The sequence below is a fragment of the Zonotrichia albicollis genome, chromosome 5 (assembly GCF_047830755.1).
Source record: "Zonotrichia albicollis isolate bZonAlb1 chromosome 5, bZonAlb1.hap1, whole genome shotgun sequence".
NCBI classification, from domain to species: Eukaryota; Metazoa; Chordata; class Aves; order Passeriformes; family Passerellidae; genus Zonotrichia; species Zonotrichia albicollis.
Genome location: NC_133823.1, coordinates 21,995,834 through 22,013,775, shown reverse-complemented (window position 1 = coordinate 22,013,775; position 17,942 = coordinate 21,995,834). Strand labels below are relative to the sequence as shown.

Sequence of the window (17,942 nt, the reverse complement as noted above, 5' to 3'; positions counted from 1 at the left end):
GGGGAGTGTGAGGGGTATTTGAGGCTTTTTTTTTTCTTTTTGTGACCAGAATTATTATAAAAAGAAGGTATAAAATGTCATCTAATCTATTTTTTATTTAATTTGGCTTTGTTTCCACCACACACACACACCCACCCCACACACCACTTTCTCGGCATTGATAGTGATTTTTTATATCATATCCCAGAAAAGTGCAATGAAGTGTACTTAGTATTAAATACCTAAAGCCTTCTTAGGTTCTTCTATTATTGTTGCTCCTGTTATTATTACTGTTTCTTCTTGTTTCTTTTCACTACTATCGTGAATCAGAGAGGAGTTATGGGTCAGGAACTTGTCTGAATAATTGCTGTAGGAACAGAGAACAAAAGGCAAGTCCTTCCAGTCAAGTGTTTCCAACACCCAAGTAAAGGTGTAAAATAGAGGAAATTCAAGGATTGCCCCATCTTTGCCCTCCACAGAAAGCTGAGAAAAGGGAGAAAAGGCTTCTGCCAAAGAGGAGAACCAAAAGAAAAATGAAGAGATAAAAAAAGAAGGTGCAGAGGAGCCACAAAACTAGGAGCCACTAAGGTCAGGAGAAGTGCTCAGGATCAACTGAATCGAAAGCTGCAAAATTGGTGATGTCTTGCTGAGTACAGTTGCAATGCGCAAGTTTTACAACATGTGCTGAAAATCACTTACCTTGCTTTCCTTGTTTATGACTCTGCACGAATATTCATCCATTGCCAAGCAGGCAATTGTGTGAGCAGGTGATACTGAAGTCCTTGCTCTTATGGCTCTCGTGGGTGGCTGAGATACATAGTGCAGGGGCCAATGATAAGTGGTTCAAATCAAACTCAGTCATTTCTGTGATGCTCTCAGCTTGCTTCTGTAATTGTAATATTCTGTGGCTTCCAATGGGAGTGGTTAAAGAGGTCAATAGATGTAGGTGGTTGTAGTCTACCACAGCCACTCCTGATAAGGGTAAATAGAGTACTGTCTCCCCTATTTTATCTCAGTGATGAAATAGAAAATAATAATAACAAAACTAATTAAATGCTTCAAAAAGTTATTATTTTATCAATATTTGTTATTGCCCCCGCATTTCTGCCTTTTCATTTCTCTCTGTACAGTATCCATCCATTTCTTCCTGAATCCCTCTTCTCCATAACTGACTCATCAACAACTTATTTCATCAACCTGTTTTCACCCTATCTTTACACATAATGGTCTTGAACTGAGTTTAGAAATTTCAGACGAGGAAAGCATGAAAATTAAATACTTATAATGTACTTATGAAGCTTATTTAGGCTCTCCACTATCATTTGGCAATCAGATTGGTATTTGGGAATTTGAATTAGAGGTATTTAGTGAAGTAGAATGTAAAACTTAATGGCAGAATGACAGAGACAACCTTCTCCATTTTTCTGCAATGCCATGTAGCTCTTCCCGCTGGCTTCTGCTGGAAATAAAACAAGGAGGTCATCATGCAGGAGTCATGCATTTAAACAGGTATTTCCCCTTTTTGCAGAGATTCAAGTTCAATTGTAGTAAGTTAAATGTGATCCATCACATCAGGTCAAATAACTCATTTTTTATTCACAAATCAAACATTTTTCTGTGTGAAAAGGAAAGAAATTACTCTTGTGAAACTTATTCCTTACAAGAATTAAGTTCCTTTTGGAAGTAAAGTACACATGAGCAATAACATAAATCTGGTAGATTATTTTATTTTTAAAACCGCATTCAGTGACACAATAACTTTCCATTGACAGATCTTCCCACTAATTTCTTAGAAAATACTTCAGTGTGGATTTCTTTAGACATTTTGTGGATTCTTTTTTTACTGCAATAATAAAAATGAATCGACATTAGTGGTGAAAACCTAAGACAAAAACCTCCTGTCTTTACAGCTACATGCCTAAGATACAAGACTCCCATGCAAATACATAGTAATTAAAGACTTAGCTTGTGGGAAAAGGAGATGATCACACTGTGATTAAAACCTCTGTTAATGGTCTGTTATTATTTTTTTTTTTAATGTGGCTCTGATGTACAGGATCTGCATGATTTCTACTTCTCTCCTTCTCTCAGAAAACCTGAAATGACCTTTGAGTCTCAGCTGGAAAGCAGATTAAGCAACACTGAAGCCATAAGAGAAGTGGTATTTAATACAGATATGGGAAAAGGGTTACTTTGGAACCTACATGGTTGAGGTGAGTACATACCAGGCTGGCCTGAGCTTACTGGACTAAGTGCTTTTCTGGAGTAAACAGTGTGGACACGACTCAGTTTCACACTTTTAGGTTATTCTCTTTCAACTGCTGACCTGATATGAGGGTAACTTGTTCTCCAGTAATGTAAAACTCCTTGACTTTTTAAAATTTGGGAATGTGAATGCAGTTTAACATAAATTAAGAATAATTGTCACAAGTGGTGTAGAGTTGTAGTACTGGGTGAACTGGTCACTTACCTGTTCAGGTCTGTTCATGTTTAAAAAGATGTGTGTGGTTGTCACCCCTGAAGGGATGAAAAAGTAGAATACAATATTCATCTGGCTACAGAGTATGAGGGTTTTCCTGAAATCTCCCTCACTGCCCTGGTAAGTTTAGTTCAGAGCATATAAGTCCATGGTAGTATTTGCCAGTTCTTGAAATCCACACCTAAATAACTTTGAAAAACAAAAATCTGCTTGCTGAATGGTCAATGCATGGGTCTAAGATCGAAATAGTCAAAAACTCCCTCCATAAAATTGTAGGCAAGAAAAGGGGATTGTCTATTCTCCCACACACTTCCAAGTCCTACACTACAAGCACATATTTGCTCCTTTATTGTTTTTTAAAAGGTACTGCTTATTATTTCTAGTGTGTGACTACAAAGAGGGAGTCAGAGCTTCCAATTCACGTGCTCTGCCTGTCCCTCCATTGTCAGATCCCTCACAAGAAAGAGCATTTGCTGTCCTGATTCATATGCCTCATTCTCATGGCATAGATCTCTGTATTCCTACTTTACATGCTAGTGTGGTTTCTTGCTAGCTTGTTTATATGACAGCTTATTCATTTCTTTGATATTTTGCTGTGTGCTTTATTTATGCAGTTGCCTGTTGGGGTCTGGAAAGGATTTCCCGTAATGGTAGATTGGTTGGTCAGACTGAATTTTTCAGATTCCTCATAGTAGCAGTACTAAATGTTGATGATTAAGTATAACCTTATGTCAGATATCAATAACAGTAACCAAGGCTGGTTCAATAATATGTCTAGGGGACCCTTCCTAAAATAAATAAAACATATGGCTCAAGCCCATGCGTAAAGCTCCCAGGCTTTAGGGACTTAAAAATTAAGCCCTGTAGTCACCTTTACAGGTATTTCTTCCCCAGTCTCACTCTTGGGAATATGAAACCACAGGCACACAGCGTAACACAGATATTTATATTAAAAATGAATTGAAGCATACCTTGAATATTGCCATGGAGGCAATACCAACCTCTGAATCACAATTATTATTTGCCCCACTGACTGAGACCTAGTCAGCATTTTTCATATCCGCAGGACATTTGGCGCTCTTTTATTTCATCCACCTCTCCCTTCACTGTGAATTTTAACAGGCTCTGTGATGTCTGACCACATTTTAAGGGATCTCCTCTGGTCCATAGAGTCTGTGGACATTTGGGGAGTCACCCCCAGAGCAGTGTCCTGAGTTTGACTCCACAGCCTGCCTGCTGTTTCAGCTGGGCCTGCAGCATCTCTTGCTGGGGATGCTGCTCCACCACCATCTGGCTGGCAGCACGGGGGCAGAGCTGGTCCCATCAGGAACAGCCCCATCTTGTCCACATCAGCTCTGCACAGGATAGGAGCCTTAGCCAGAGTAAAGGAGGGCCTCAATCAACTCAAGTAATTTCTTGACTTGTTTTATTGAGTGGGCAGCTTTGTACAGGGTATCTGTCTTTTGAAAATTACTGTCTCTTTCCTGCAGCCACTGTGTTTCCTCAGTGGTTTTAAAACACAGAAACATGCAAATACAAATAATCTCTGTTATGTTTGCAAAAGCAAGAGCTCAATATGTAACAAATGGCAGAATTAAGTTTTACTCTTGTGCTGCCAGAAGTACTATATCTTTAAATATATCACCATGCACTACTTATTTTTTTTCCTACAGCATTCCCATTTGCCCAGGTTCCAGTACTGGAATGATGAATTGTCTAAAAGCTGTTTAGAGGAAATCACCTATATTTTAATGCATCTGGTGAACTTGAAAGTGAATAGTATTTTTCACATTCTGGAACACAACAGACAAGTGAACTAAGGTAATTAAAAGGAGTTCAAAATGCTGATGGGGCTTTTAATTGATGATATGTTCATATCTTCCTTGTATGTTGTACAAGGAAAGACAACTGATAGAACAGCCACTTAAAGCATATTCTGAACAATTAATGGACTAATAATAAGCAGGAGAGTTGTAAATGAAAAAAAAATTAATTAGAGTAGTAGAAATAATATTTATTTATATGAGAATAAATATCAGCCTTATTCCTTCCTTTCAGCCTGTACAGAATAACAGGAGGAATGCAGAACATTGCCAATACAACACCCTGAAATGATGATGCTGTTTGTGCAGTTTCTGACAGTAAATCATATAACTAATTCAGTCTTAATTGCAGGTAATATCCTATAAGAAAGATTTCCTAAGCCTGTTTATTACTTTCCTGATAAGCAAACATATTGACAGAGGGTATTTTGTGTTGTGTGTACTTAACTTACTCGAAGATAAACCTGTTGTTGTCGTTTGTATAAAGCCTAAATTGTATACACATGCAAAGATGCAAACATACCTCTTGAAAAAGTGTTTAATGCATTAGATAGCTAAACAAGTATTTTCTCTGTTGGCATTATTTTGGGTACAGTGTATAGCGAGTAAAAGAAAAGTAGAAAACCTACTTTCAGGTATCTCAAGGCAATATTTTCCACTTTTCAAATACAAACCTTGGTATTAAGTATTGAGGAATGGACATTTTTAGAAAATATAGCTGCATTATTCAGCATTTTCAGAAAGAACTAGAAGTGTGCTGTAGAAAAGTTGGATGCAGCAAAGTTACAATTATTTTTGAAACAATTATGCTTAACATTTATTAATAAGCCATTGCTACCATAAGTCAGCCAATAACTTTTAAAGCAGAAAAAGAAAATAAAGGGTTTTTTGTTCTGTGGCAAAATCTTGTGATTTTAAAATATTTCTGCCCACTTATTGTTTTGATTCTCTGAGTTAACTAATTTGCAATGAGCTTCCAGATCTTTGCTAAAAAGTAGCTGTGCAAACTTATTCATATGTCTTGGCAGCATCACCATCATAAATTGCTTGAGCCATTGAAAAACAATAAACTGAACATGCTTCAAGAGGAACTAGTGCCTCTCATTGGTATTACCTTTTTCAAGATGACAGGAGATCTCAAGAGGCCTGAGAGTTCTTGGTTGTATGAGTTTGTGACTAATAGCTGGTTTGATAGGACGAGTGCTCGCTACCTAGGGAAATTGAAGCATCTTTGAGCTCAATACCCTCTGTGTCTCATTCTTTTGTAGGTTATCTTTGGGAAGCCTGTTGGGACCTCTTTTACAGTTTGCATCCAAAGACACATGTGATCAGCAAAATCTTTTTAGTTTTACTGTTCCTATTGATCTGCTGCTATTCTGTGCTGCGGCTAATTTGCTTGTTAGCAGTAATTTTAAAAGGTAATCACAGTTTTATAGTCTGTCTTACTTTCAGATATTTATTTCTTGCCTAATTAAAAGTTACAATCTTAGCAGTGAAAGGCCCACTTTTAGCAAATGAGGGACAGTTTGCCTCCTGATTTTTCATTTCTCTCCTAATCTGAAGATAATGCTGAGGATATACAGAGACAACTGCATAGTTTACTAAAATATTTCCATTTAAGAAACCCAAGTTGTACAAGGTTGCAAGTTGACTTTCCAGGGGTACACAAGAAACTTATGCATGTGTTAAACAAAGTAATGGCTTGTGAGAGATTCCATACTAGCAGGGGTCGCAGACAAGGGGAACACATCATTAGAGTCTGCCTAGGTGTCTTGTCCATTTTTCTTGACAGCATATAAGAATGAGATAAAAAGAGGAGGAAATATTATAGCTAAATTACATGCAGTATAAATTGAGTTAAGCTCATCTGAATGTCTGACTAAATCCCCAGCCTTAAAACTGAGCTGGATTTCCCACTGAATTTGTCTTTCTAATGGAGCTAAAGAGTTGTTTGATTTCAGTACGACTGGAAACATACAGAAGTGAAACACATTTTGGAAAGGGTACAAGGGGTATGCTGAGAGGTTGCAGACAGTTTTAACCCTTCTATGACTCTCAGAAAACCTCAGTGTAGATGGGTAGCTGCACATTTCGCCTGGAGGGGCAAAAAACAGCTACAACTGATCACAAGCAAGAGTGAAAATGCAAGATTAGTATTTTCATTCTTTACCAGTCCTATTCAGCTTGGGAGGAAGAGTTTTGTCCTGTAATAGTCTTTAATGAATTCCAATGTTTGTTTACCTCCAACAACAGCAGTAACCAGAGTCCTCCAATGTAAAAAGTTAACTACGCTTATTATTTAAAATAAATCAATCTGAGTTGCACCTGGGGTTTGGGAGCACTTGCATAACACCATGTTTTCCCAATCCCCTAGATAATACTCTGCCCTTGATCAGCTTCACAGCCCAAATCTCTGCCCATGAGATTGTCAGCACAGTACTTAACAAACTTGTCCTGCAATGGTTTGAAGTAATCTCACACCCCCACCCCCATTTTTCTTATTTTGCTGCATTCATTTCAAGACCTAAAATCTCCTGTCTTGCTCCTCAAAACAGGGATCCCAGGAAACTGCAGTGGCCACATGCACTGGGCATGCTAGAAAGTTCTGTCATTGATCCCCGTCAATGTATTTGGGTACATGGGTCACAGCTGACCCATGTATTTGACTTAGCCCATCCTGTTGCAAGGTCACCAAAGCACTGTGTTTATCTTTGGTGTTATTCTCCACAGATTTACCATAAACTGATAAATTTTACTTGCCCAGGGGCCTGTCATAAACATTTTGCTCAATAGGGTGGCGAAAGCTAAAAATGGAGAAAAGCGTTGATCCAAGTGACCTGAGCAGAATTTCATATGGCACTTGCAGTAACCATCAGCAGGTCAAAAAGTCCATTGTAACAGCAGTGAGACTTGAGTTGCCCACAGAAATGCCAGGTTATTATATCATGTATTTACAGCTCTCTTAATGTGTCAGATTGAGGATTCCTGTCAGTGCAGAAAAAACCTCCAAAAGTAGCATTTCTGCCTCTTCCAGTGGGTGACACATCCCAAGTGTCTTTGTCTATCCTCTGGTGGGAAGATAGCAACAGGTCTTGCATCCTACTGCTGAATCTTCCCTGGAAGCGACGAGAAGCTGCAACGTAGATGTGAGATAAATCCTAATTCAACAACCGTGTGCCCCTCTGAGCACAGCAGGAGCTAAATTAGTCCAAATTAATCCTTGAGGGCTAGATGACAACCTTACAATACTCTGAGGATAAGGATCAGGGTGGTATTGCATGGCCCCTAAAACAATTTAGGAGGCCTGGGGAGGCTGATTCCCCCTCACAGAACAGGAATGTAGTGCTCAAACCTCAGGCGGCCATAGTTCATAAACTATGGCTTGCTCCTAGATCCATGGTTTTGGTTTTGTTTCCTTCTTGACAAGTTGCCCTTTATGACAGATTTTCATTAATGCCCAAATCCAGGTAATACTGAAATAGTTATGGACCAAAAGAAGACTTGAAAATGTACAGTCTCATTGACACTTCTGTGACTGCTTGGACCCTGTCAGCCCTGGCAGATTTCCTGGCTCTAGAATATGTGAACATTTACAACTAATGTGGTGAAAAGGTTTTAAAATAGACATCCACAATAGAAAAAGGGTCCAAACAAGCACAGTTAGCCATGTTTAATTACTTGCTGTTGCTGTGTTATTTGTTTTCCATCCTTATCAGCCATCTGGGGCATATCAAGCCAATAACCAGATACTGCTTGAAGTATCTGGGAGGCCCAAGAGACTACTAGGTGTCTTCCCACTACCACTTTTTTATAACTAAAAGAAAGAGGGAATTGTAGTGCGGATCCATCTTTTCAATATTATTTTTTCTTACTGTTTTTTACCTTAAGTTATAATTTATAGTATTATGTTTTTTCCACATCCTCTGACAGTATTCACAGTTCTTCATACCTGCTTCTTTACTAGGTCTTACATCTGCTGGAGCCTGAAGTCAGTGGAAACAGGTTGTTTCAAATAAGTAGTATTCCAGAAGTATAGAATTGTCTTTGAGAAGGATTCAGATATTTTGTACAAGTGAGATATTGAGTATTCTATTAATTGAATCCTATGAAATTTGTGAAAATTCTGAATTTCGTATATGTTTTATTCCCATATCAGTTTATATCTTCAAGGCATTAGCATTAGTCAGATGTGCTGACAGCTGAACAGTTTTGACTTTTTCTGCTGACTGCTTGTGTTGCACTCGTACAAGACATTGTCCTTTGCTCCTTTTAGGGATTACCTATTTTATTCCTGTGTTCTAGCACTGTCTTGATGAAAAAGTGCTAATAGAGCAATTAAAATATATGCAATGCTATATTTTCAAAGAGATATTTGTTTCCTGCTATCCCAAATTTCTAAGCAATACACAAGGATTCAGCCACTCAGCTCTTATTTAAATTAATGAGTCAAAGGACACACAATATTTTGGAAATATTATCCTAAATAGCTCCAGGATAAATTTTATTCATGGAAGCTGCTCAGGTGTTTTTGAGACCAGGATAATCTTTGTCTTAAAAAAAAAAAAAAATTATTCTTTGATTTAATGAGACACAACATAGCTTGCTTTAATTGCATATCTGACAGCTAATTGACTCTTCAGCATAACAAGGCACAATTTCCAGTAATAGATGTTAGAACGACCTTTGATTGCCTTTTGGCCTCAGTGCTATCCCAAAGGATGCCTGGGCTCTAATGGGTAGAGCAAAGACCTCTGGGTGAAACTGTTGTGGAGGACGTGGATCTGCCGAGGAAAGCTCCGTGGAGGGTGGAAACTAGAGGAGGATGCAAAAGATCCATAAGAAGCTGCCAAGAGTATAATCCAGCATCTGTAGATGTTCAAAGTCTTACACTACCCCAGTGAAATCAATAGGATTTTCTTGGGATGAATAATAGCCAATCTGATGTTATTATTATGCTGATTAAGAGGATAGTCCTAGGAAAAAGAATCAAAAGGATTGCTTGCATCCGTGCACTAACGGTCATGTTTTCAAATACAACAGCTATGAATAGTTCTGGTAAAGCTAAGAGTCTTTGGATCTTGTTAGTTCAGATTATGAAACACAAAGTCTCACAGAAGGATTTCAGTAAGAGAAAGTACATGATATCAAAATGAGTTTTCTCACACCAGCTTGTAATCCTTGCATGAACTCTGCCCTCTATAAACCACAGGCTTTCTTGCTTGTGCAACCATAAACATTTTTTTTACATCTAGGGTGATGTTTTCTAATTTTAAAATTCTTCACTGAACTTTAGTAAACCACTTGTTGTACCTAACTTGCTTACTGCCTCTATGAAGTTCAGAGGTACATCAGAGCAACTCCAGTTTCTGAGGAAATTTGGTTTGATATTCAGGGTTTGTGAAACCTTGTGGGGAGGTACCAAAGCCACAAATGTCAGCCTACATCTAAATCCCCCAGAGTTCAAAGAGATTCAGATCTGCTGCCTAGAATGATTCTGCTCAAAATCCAGGCTGGTCTTTTACTTGTATCACACCCCATAAACGCAAGTCACAGTGGCAATTTCAATGTACTTAAGTTACTTGTAATTGGTTCCTAAAGCTACCTGCCACCAAAAACAAGCATATTAAATTCAGACTTAAAAAATTCCTTATGTCCAATCCCCATTTAGGTGGAGTGGGCTTTTTCGTTTGTTGCTCTGTTAGAAGCGGTGCTGTTGTTAGGGGTTTTTTTCAGCATTGCTAATAATGAAAAAAAATTTTACAAGTCGAAGTCATTAAGCTGTCAGGAAATCTATAAAAGGCATTTAATGTTGTAGACTAGACTTAAAAAGAATTAAAACAGAAACCTTCATAATGACTTTTGAAGCCTCTGTGCAGTTAAAAAAATTAGACAAAAAATAAAAAAGAGATAGTGTGGGGATTTTTTTTTCAGGCATCGGTATAAAAACAAATATTTTTTGCACCTCTGTCTGGAATACAGTAGTTATAGGGAAAAAAAAAAACCAAACAACCAAGACGTGAAGAGCATTAAAACTACCAGAAAACCTTATCAGATCAAATGCTCTACATGTTTTGTAAAAGATCTATTAATCTCATCTCACAGGAGCTGTCACTGTTACAACTAACCCTGGAGCTGTAAAATGAGCTGTAAAATAGATTTGATTCCATAATATTACAAGTTCTGTCATTATGGGTAAGATTAACAACATAGCCTGATGGAGGTCCACTGCTCTTGCAATGATGTACAGGGCAAGAAACAGCTTCATAATTATAGCTGTCTTAGTGGAAAGAAAAGGGCAAAAAGGGAGCATATTGAAATAATTATGAGTAATAGAGAGATGAATGCTCTGAGCTAGGGACTAGTGAAATAATTTAATAGGGACAGGTTATAGAAAAGGATATGTCCAAAGTAAGTTAGCAGCTTTAATACTGGAATAAAGTTCTAAAGTCTGTATGACTGAACGATGTGCTAGAGCATTGCATACTTGGAGATTTATCTTCAGAGCTTCTAGCAGGATTATTTGACAAGCCCCAGTATATGTTCTGTTGTCATTCACAATTTTGGGATGTAAATACCAAAGTATTTGTGTGTGAAGACAATGGGAAGTGCATCAAATCCTGGGATTTTGGAAGAAAGGTTTTCTGCACGATTTCTTTGCAGGCTGAAGCCTAGCTGTGTGTACATTGCATAATGTGCATCCCTACCTGACATTTGAGTTAGTTTTATATACATCAATTGCTTCATTATTAGTCATCTATTTTTGTAGGTCTACTATGGCTAGCTTTTAACCAAGGGGCTGAGTACATAGCTCTTCCTTCATTTACTGTACTGTGAACTGGGAATGCAGATGCGGGAAAATGGTTTCGCTAGTTGGGAAATGGCAAATGACAGCCTAATTAAGTACACCTGGATTGCCAGTCTTAAAGTGGCATCCCCTATACAGGGGGGAATTTTATCTCTGGCTTCAACGCAAGGACATCTCTGATGGTTCTTGGTGGGCATTGTTTACAGATCACAGGGACATCAGCCGGGGCATTGGAAATAGCTCTGTTGAGCAGCAGCCTCCATAATGTGTGTTTTGTTCCCCACACTCACAGTTTTGCTTCCAGTCATGCACCTCTGCAGTGGATTTACTGACACAAGTGCGTTCAGTACTGCCATGGAAAACTCTGCAACTGGGATATAGCAGGTCAGGAGCTGTGCAAGCACCAGCCTCCATTCAGCCACTCATGGGGAGGACCAGGACAGAGAGGGAGGTGCCCATGGTGAAAAAACAAAGCTGAAAAATGCCAGAAAGTTGAAAAATATATTTTGGGGTGTTTTCGCTATACTGAGTAGTTTGAAAGAATGAAGCAAAATCCACAGTCTGAGTTGTCACAGCATTTCTTCAATCTTATTTGTCCAGCTCCTGTTAGGAAGAGACATTAAAAACCTTGTAGGAAAAGAGAGCAGAAAATGATGCAACTTAGAACTCTACTATCAGTTAAACAGTGCTACAATTTCAGCACATGGATATCTAACAAAAAATTCAATTTCTCATTTGTGCTATACCAGAAAGACCGCAAGAAGTAAGATTAAATAGAGAACACCGTATTATCTCCACTTAACCATACTAAAGGCATTCATATATTAGGTCCTCTAACTGCATTTTTGCTTCTTTCTTCAGAAAGAAAAAATGCCTCAATTAAATGAAACTGAACTTTAGGAAATAATGTTTTCCTCTTGCTGACTTTTTCCTTCTGCAGGCTCATGTTCATGTGGGTTTTAGTCAGCATGGTAGCTGTGATAATGTGGTTCATTTGCCTCCATATGCTTGTACACTTACATATAAATTACAGCTGGAGAAGCCACACATGTGTGGTAGGGTGGCAAAATGTGCTAGTCTTAATTCTGTAAGGATCAGGTCCAATGATGCAGTTTGCTTTTGCTCTTGAAGATGAAGAGATGAAACTAAAAGTGAGGAAGTAGCCGCATCTCCACTCTAAGATGCCCAACCCATAATCCTGAGGTTCATTCATCTCAGGGAAGGACCTTCTGTCATGGCTCTTTACAAGAGCAATTCTCATATAAGTAGCTGGTATTGCCTCAAAACACTCTTAAGGTTCTTGAAAATAGGACAGACCTGGGCCACACTGGCTTCAGTGTCTTGTGTCCCTGGCTTCCAGGTGTCTGGGATAGTCTTTAAACAGAAATTTCATTAGTACAGAAACCCTGTTACTTTGAAATTATTTTTAGGGGTACCGCATTTGATTTTCACTTTTCTTTAGGCCAAAAAACACTGCAAATAGCTGGAGAAACATGGCAATGTCAGAAGTAAAACAGAGCAAGAAATACAACAGATGACACAAAAATCTTGAGCTGCAGAAAAAGGATGGTTTTCCACATGCATGTTGTTTTATCACAAGAGTTCACATATAGAGAACGTATTTGGGTTAATCTGTTTCTCAAAGCAGTGACTACTGGGAGCAGTTAATAACATTTTTGCTATTACTTGTTTCTGCAGTCCATTCAGTTTGGTGTCTGGTAGCAGGGCTGTGATCTCTAAGAGCTTGCAATCATTACATCTGAGTTCAGTTTCTCAATTTGTATTGGTGTTAACAGGGATCATGCAGCTTAAGAGCCGAGGCAGCATTTTAGAAATGAAGGAGTGTCGGATCACAGAGTACATCCCTTGCCAGTTCTCAACAGAGAGTTGTTATGTTTTTAATTGTCAGCTGACGTCACTGCTGCTGAGGGTTTCTTATGGCACTGGAATTAGAATGGACAACCAACTCGGGCCTATTTGTTGATTTGCCAGATGCAGAGGAGAACATATGTGGCCCGAAGTTTAGAGTCCGACTAGCTGAGGGCGAAAGGCCGACGCCCCTCTGCAATTCCTGGCCAGCACCCTTCGGCGTCTGATGGCCTCGGGCTGTGCTGGCTGCGGACTGGCGTACACCGCTGGTATAGGAGAGGAACGGAGCTGACCATTTCCCGGGGGTTAAACATCGGTTTATTCAAGGTGATGCCGGATCCAAACACCGGGAAATTATCTGGGAAAAAGTTCTTTTTTCATAGGGGGTGAAAACAGGATTATAAAGGAGGGGGGTGGGTACAGGCGGAGCCAATCGGGAAAGGTGAGGGGATGAACTTCACAGAACTGACACTCCATGGAGACCAATAATCAAAAGGTAAAGGAGGTGTCCTGGGACCCCAGCCAACCACCATCTCCAGAGAGGAGAAGGTTCTCGAAACCTGGAAGGAGGAAGGGAGTGATTGACTGGACAGGGAGGAAACAACTTTCACTTATAAGGGAAACCAGGGGAGGAGCAATTACATATCGGCAACTATGAATAGCGGTTACTATAGCAACTTAGCTGACAGGCTAGCACTGGCGGGAAAAGCTGGGGGAACGAACCCATTTTATACATAATAGGGGAGAACAATACATAAATTGGGGGAATAACACAAGAAACTTAACAACACACTACCACAGCCAGACACAAGAACAAAAAGAAAATGTGGCATCTGAAAATCAGGAAAACATAGGAATTAAGTAGAAAGCTAAGGATTCTTCATGCTTGATATGTAATGCAAACTTGGGTTAATTTCTGTCGCAAAAGAGGTCTGTGATCTCAGGTTCATAATTGTTTGTGTAATGTAAATAATTTTCATTAACAGATAAGAGGGTTTTTTTGTGAGGAAGAATATTTCTCTTTGAGCACAAGAAACACATTTGTTCTGATATGAAGTGTGGATGAAAGACAGGAGAATGAAATTCTTTGAAATTCTAATAGCAGGGGTCTTAGTCAGACTGCTAACTACTTCTAGGCCCATTCAAGAGAAGCCCCAAGTATTAGTATGCACCAAGGGTTTTTGAGATGTAGTGGAAACACTGATGCTGCCCTGCTGTGGTAATTTACACACAGTATATGGTGTAATGGACTTTGATTATGTATACACCTAATTCCCTCCCTGTGATGGACTGTGATCTGATCTACATTCATAATCCTTTTGTAATGCAGTGTGTGGTTTCTGAAGGTTAATTGATAGCAATTGACTAATAAAGTATTTCACTATTGGAAACAGGTGGCACTTGTTTGGAACAAAGGCATATGGAAGGATCTGGAAACAGCAAAGTAAAGGTACAGTTTATAATTAGAGATACGTAATTTAAAGTGAGTCCTCAGAGGCAACTTATTATCATGAGGAGGGATAGACCATCTCCAGAAATCTACATGGCTTGTTTTTCCCTTTTCGAAGCACAGGCTGTGTTCAGAACAACACTCTGAGAAACAGCACCAGTGACCACAAAAATGCAGAAAAGTAGTGATGACTAACTTAATATTAAACAAATGAAATTAATCCAAGGTATGCATATATTGCATCAATTATTTGTTCTGTTTCTTTCTTCCCCTGCAGCCCCATCAAGTACAATGTGTATGCAAACCGTAGTAGTAAGAAAAAAAGTGTTGATCTGCAGCAATCCAAGAGTCAGACTGACTATGTTCATTGGTCAGTTAGCATTGATGTTTAAAAAAAGCCTATCTAAAACACAGTGAACATATAATTGTGTCCTATCACCTTCAGTATCAGTGTCTTAACCCTCTGCTTAATGTTTTAAGCTGTGAGTTTATTTTAGAATCAGGTGTGCAATTAGTCTGAGCATGTGATTATTGTAGCAAAGTGATTTTTGTGTGGTAGCCAAATTACTTTAAACCCTTAGTGCTTTTATTCATTGGATTAATATTTGGTGTTGAATAATTATATGGATATACCTCTCTTTTTGATGTCATGCTCCCAGACTCTTCAGATTTTTGTTTTCTTGATGTCTTTGTACTTAATGGATTCTGTTTTGATGCCTTTAATTTAGTCAGAAATTCCTTAATTCTAGAAGAATTGATACAAATATATCACAGCATTAAATATCTGTTTATAAGTAATTACTTTAAACAACTTTTTATTTCTAAGACTAAATAATAATAATTTGAATAATTTAAAATCTTAATCCTGATTACTACAGAGTCAGCAGACCATGTCTCATCAAGAAAAAAGATATAAAATATAGAAGGGAGATCAGTAAAATACTGTTTTTATATCTGTGAGTATTTTGTGGCTCATTCTAAAGTTTTCACAGATTGCTTCTCAAAAATATTCTCTGTAAAATATTTTAAAGCTTCAGTGTCAGTGCTTACAATTTTCTGTATAACACACTAGGTCTTATTTGCACAAGAAATTCATCAGCCACTCTTCAGCTATGGTCCAAAGATTGTGTTGGAAACAATTTTGACTTTAAAAGGAGGAGAAGAAACAGCAAAAATCACTAGAGATCAGTGTCTATGTGTCACAGACTAGCTGAAACTTAAGAGAGTGGTTTGAGGAGAAGGGAATGTAAGGCAGAAGACCATGGCACTCTTGTTTCTCATCACTGGCAAAGGATTTCTAAAGGCTGTTGTGCCTTTGCTAGGGCCAAAAGAGTCTTCTCATGCCCAGAACAGAGATGGGGGAAATTATTCACAAACTAAAACACAAAGCAATTACATCAGAAATAGATGTCTCTCAACTATACTATGCATGGACTAATTAAACTGTGACCTGGAATTAACATGCAGAGAACTAGAGTATATCACATGCTGTATACTATCCATGAGTGGTATACAAGGGCAAATATTACTAGAGTTGCACCATGTTAATCTCATTAATTCATGCCTTGTTTAACTAAGGGAAGGGTCTCTGCTCCAGAGGCAGATGCAGTACCATCAAAATGCATGTGTGTAACTGGTAAAGTATCTAGTCATATGGGATGTTATAATTCTGACAGTTTATATAAATCTATATTTCAGCATCACTGGAACCTGAGCAAATTGATAATTATGATTTTATAAATGGGATGGTTAAAACACCCCCTTTCTTCGGGAACTGGATTGTATATGAAATTTAGAGTTCTCCACAGGAAGATGTGCAGCCCTCTTGTACAACTGGTAACATTATTATAATTCTGCTGCTGTTATGCTGAGGGGTTTTTGGATAGGATCCTGCTGGGAGTGGTGGTCAGGATCCACTGCATTAGCACAGTCCCCTTTGGGTTTGTGCTGTCCCTATGAGCTCAAAGCTTTGGTCTGTTTGCACAAACAGAGCCTTATCTGGATGGGCATGTGATTTTTCTCCCAACAGATCAGGATGTCAGGTTAGAAGGATTCTCTGCATAGGGAAAGAAGGGTGGCTTTATGTTTGTCTACCTGTAGCTGACCTCCTCTCTGCACATGCCCCAGAAATGCTTTTCAGGTGGAGGTGTGCCAATTCTGTAGCTCTGGCTGAAACCAATTCCTCTTGGTAAACTGGCAGAGCGCTGAGATTTAGGTAATTTGGTTTTTGATAACTTGGCCTTATCTCATTAATTCTAGTCTGTCTAACAATTTTTATTGCAAGTATTGTTACCATGATTTTTTTTTCCTCTGTTTTGGATTGCAAGAAATATCTGTAACACTCAAAGGCTTTTTAAGGCAGAAATTTGCAAGCAAACTCTGAATGGTTCCTAACACCCTGGGTCTCTGTAAGTAACTGAGCACCTAATCACTCCAAATAAAACTAATTGCTACTAAGCAATACTATACTGAAACATCTCACTGTCATAAATTGATATGTAAACTTTAGTAGTGTCAACAACAGCTGCATTATTAGAGTTATTGTGACTATCTATCATGGCTCAATGTCTGAACACTCCTTGTGGATAATTTTTCAATCCAGTCAAAATCTCTGTCCTAGCATGCAGCAAATGCTTTGTTTTTAAAAAAAAAAAAAAAAAAAAACCTTAGGCACATTAAATTTCTTTTCCACCTGTCCAGATTTCTTTAGGGAAACACTTCCAGAATAGCCTGTTTAAAGGGCACTCTGGCCATACTGGTTCCGATGGCATTGCTGAGATGAATGAAGAGTGTCACGATAAACCATTGATTAGTTCCTACTCTAGAAAAAAGCACAGAAATGTTGGGAGTTTTTGAGTGACGAGTCAAAAAAAAACCTCGGTTTTGGAGGTAAAACTCATGGATTGAGAAAAAAACAGCTAAATGGGACGGAAAAGGAAGGGAAAAATTAATAATGAATAAAGAATATCCAAGACAAGTGAGACAAGTGATTCACAATGCAATTTGTCACCATCTGCTGACTGATTGCCAGTCTGTCCCCGAGCAGCAATTGGCACATCTCAGCTAACTCTCCACAGTTTTATTGTTCAGTGTGGTGCTGCATGGTATGAAATGTCCCTTGGGTCAGGTGGGGTCAGCTGTCTTCCCCCCCAAATTCTTGTGCATCCCCAGCTAGCAGGGATGTAGGAGAAGCAGAAAAGTTCTTGATTTAGTGTAACCACAGCTCTGCAACAACTAAAACATCAGTGTGTTATTGGTATTATTCTTATCCTAAATACAAGCACAGTACTGTACCAGACACTAAGGAGAAAATTAATTCTATCCCAGCTGAAACCAAGACACGTAACTTTTTTTACTGTTCTAAGACTTTTCCTTTGCTTATAATAGAGCCAGCATGAAAAAAATTCCTTGCTCTTGGCACTGCTTAAATACTCCCTGAGAAGCACTGACGACTCTGTTTCAGGTCAGTTTGTTCAACTTCTTCATTAGGAACTTCCTATTTAGAACTCATTTGTGCAATTTCTTACTCATAGCTGC

At 38.6% G+C, this 17,942-nt stretch overlaps 1 long non-coding RNA gene across 1 annotated transcript; it reads left to right on the top strand.

Moving 5' to 3' along the window:
• Nucleotides 1-1,414: 1,414 nt before the first annotated feature.
• Nucleotides 1,415-5,693, top strand: LOC141729028 (uncharacterized). The gene is made up of 5 exons (XR_012580273.1): nt 1,415-1,488; nt 2,036-2,192; nt 4,132-4,279; nt 4,517-4,633; nt 5,550-5,693. It is a non-coding gene; the product is annotated as an uncharacterized LOC141729028 (long non-coding RNA).
• Nucleotides 5,694-17,942: the final 12,249 nt, after the last annotated feature.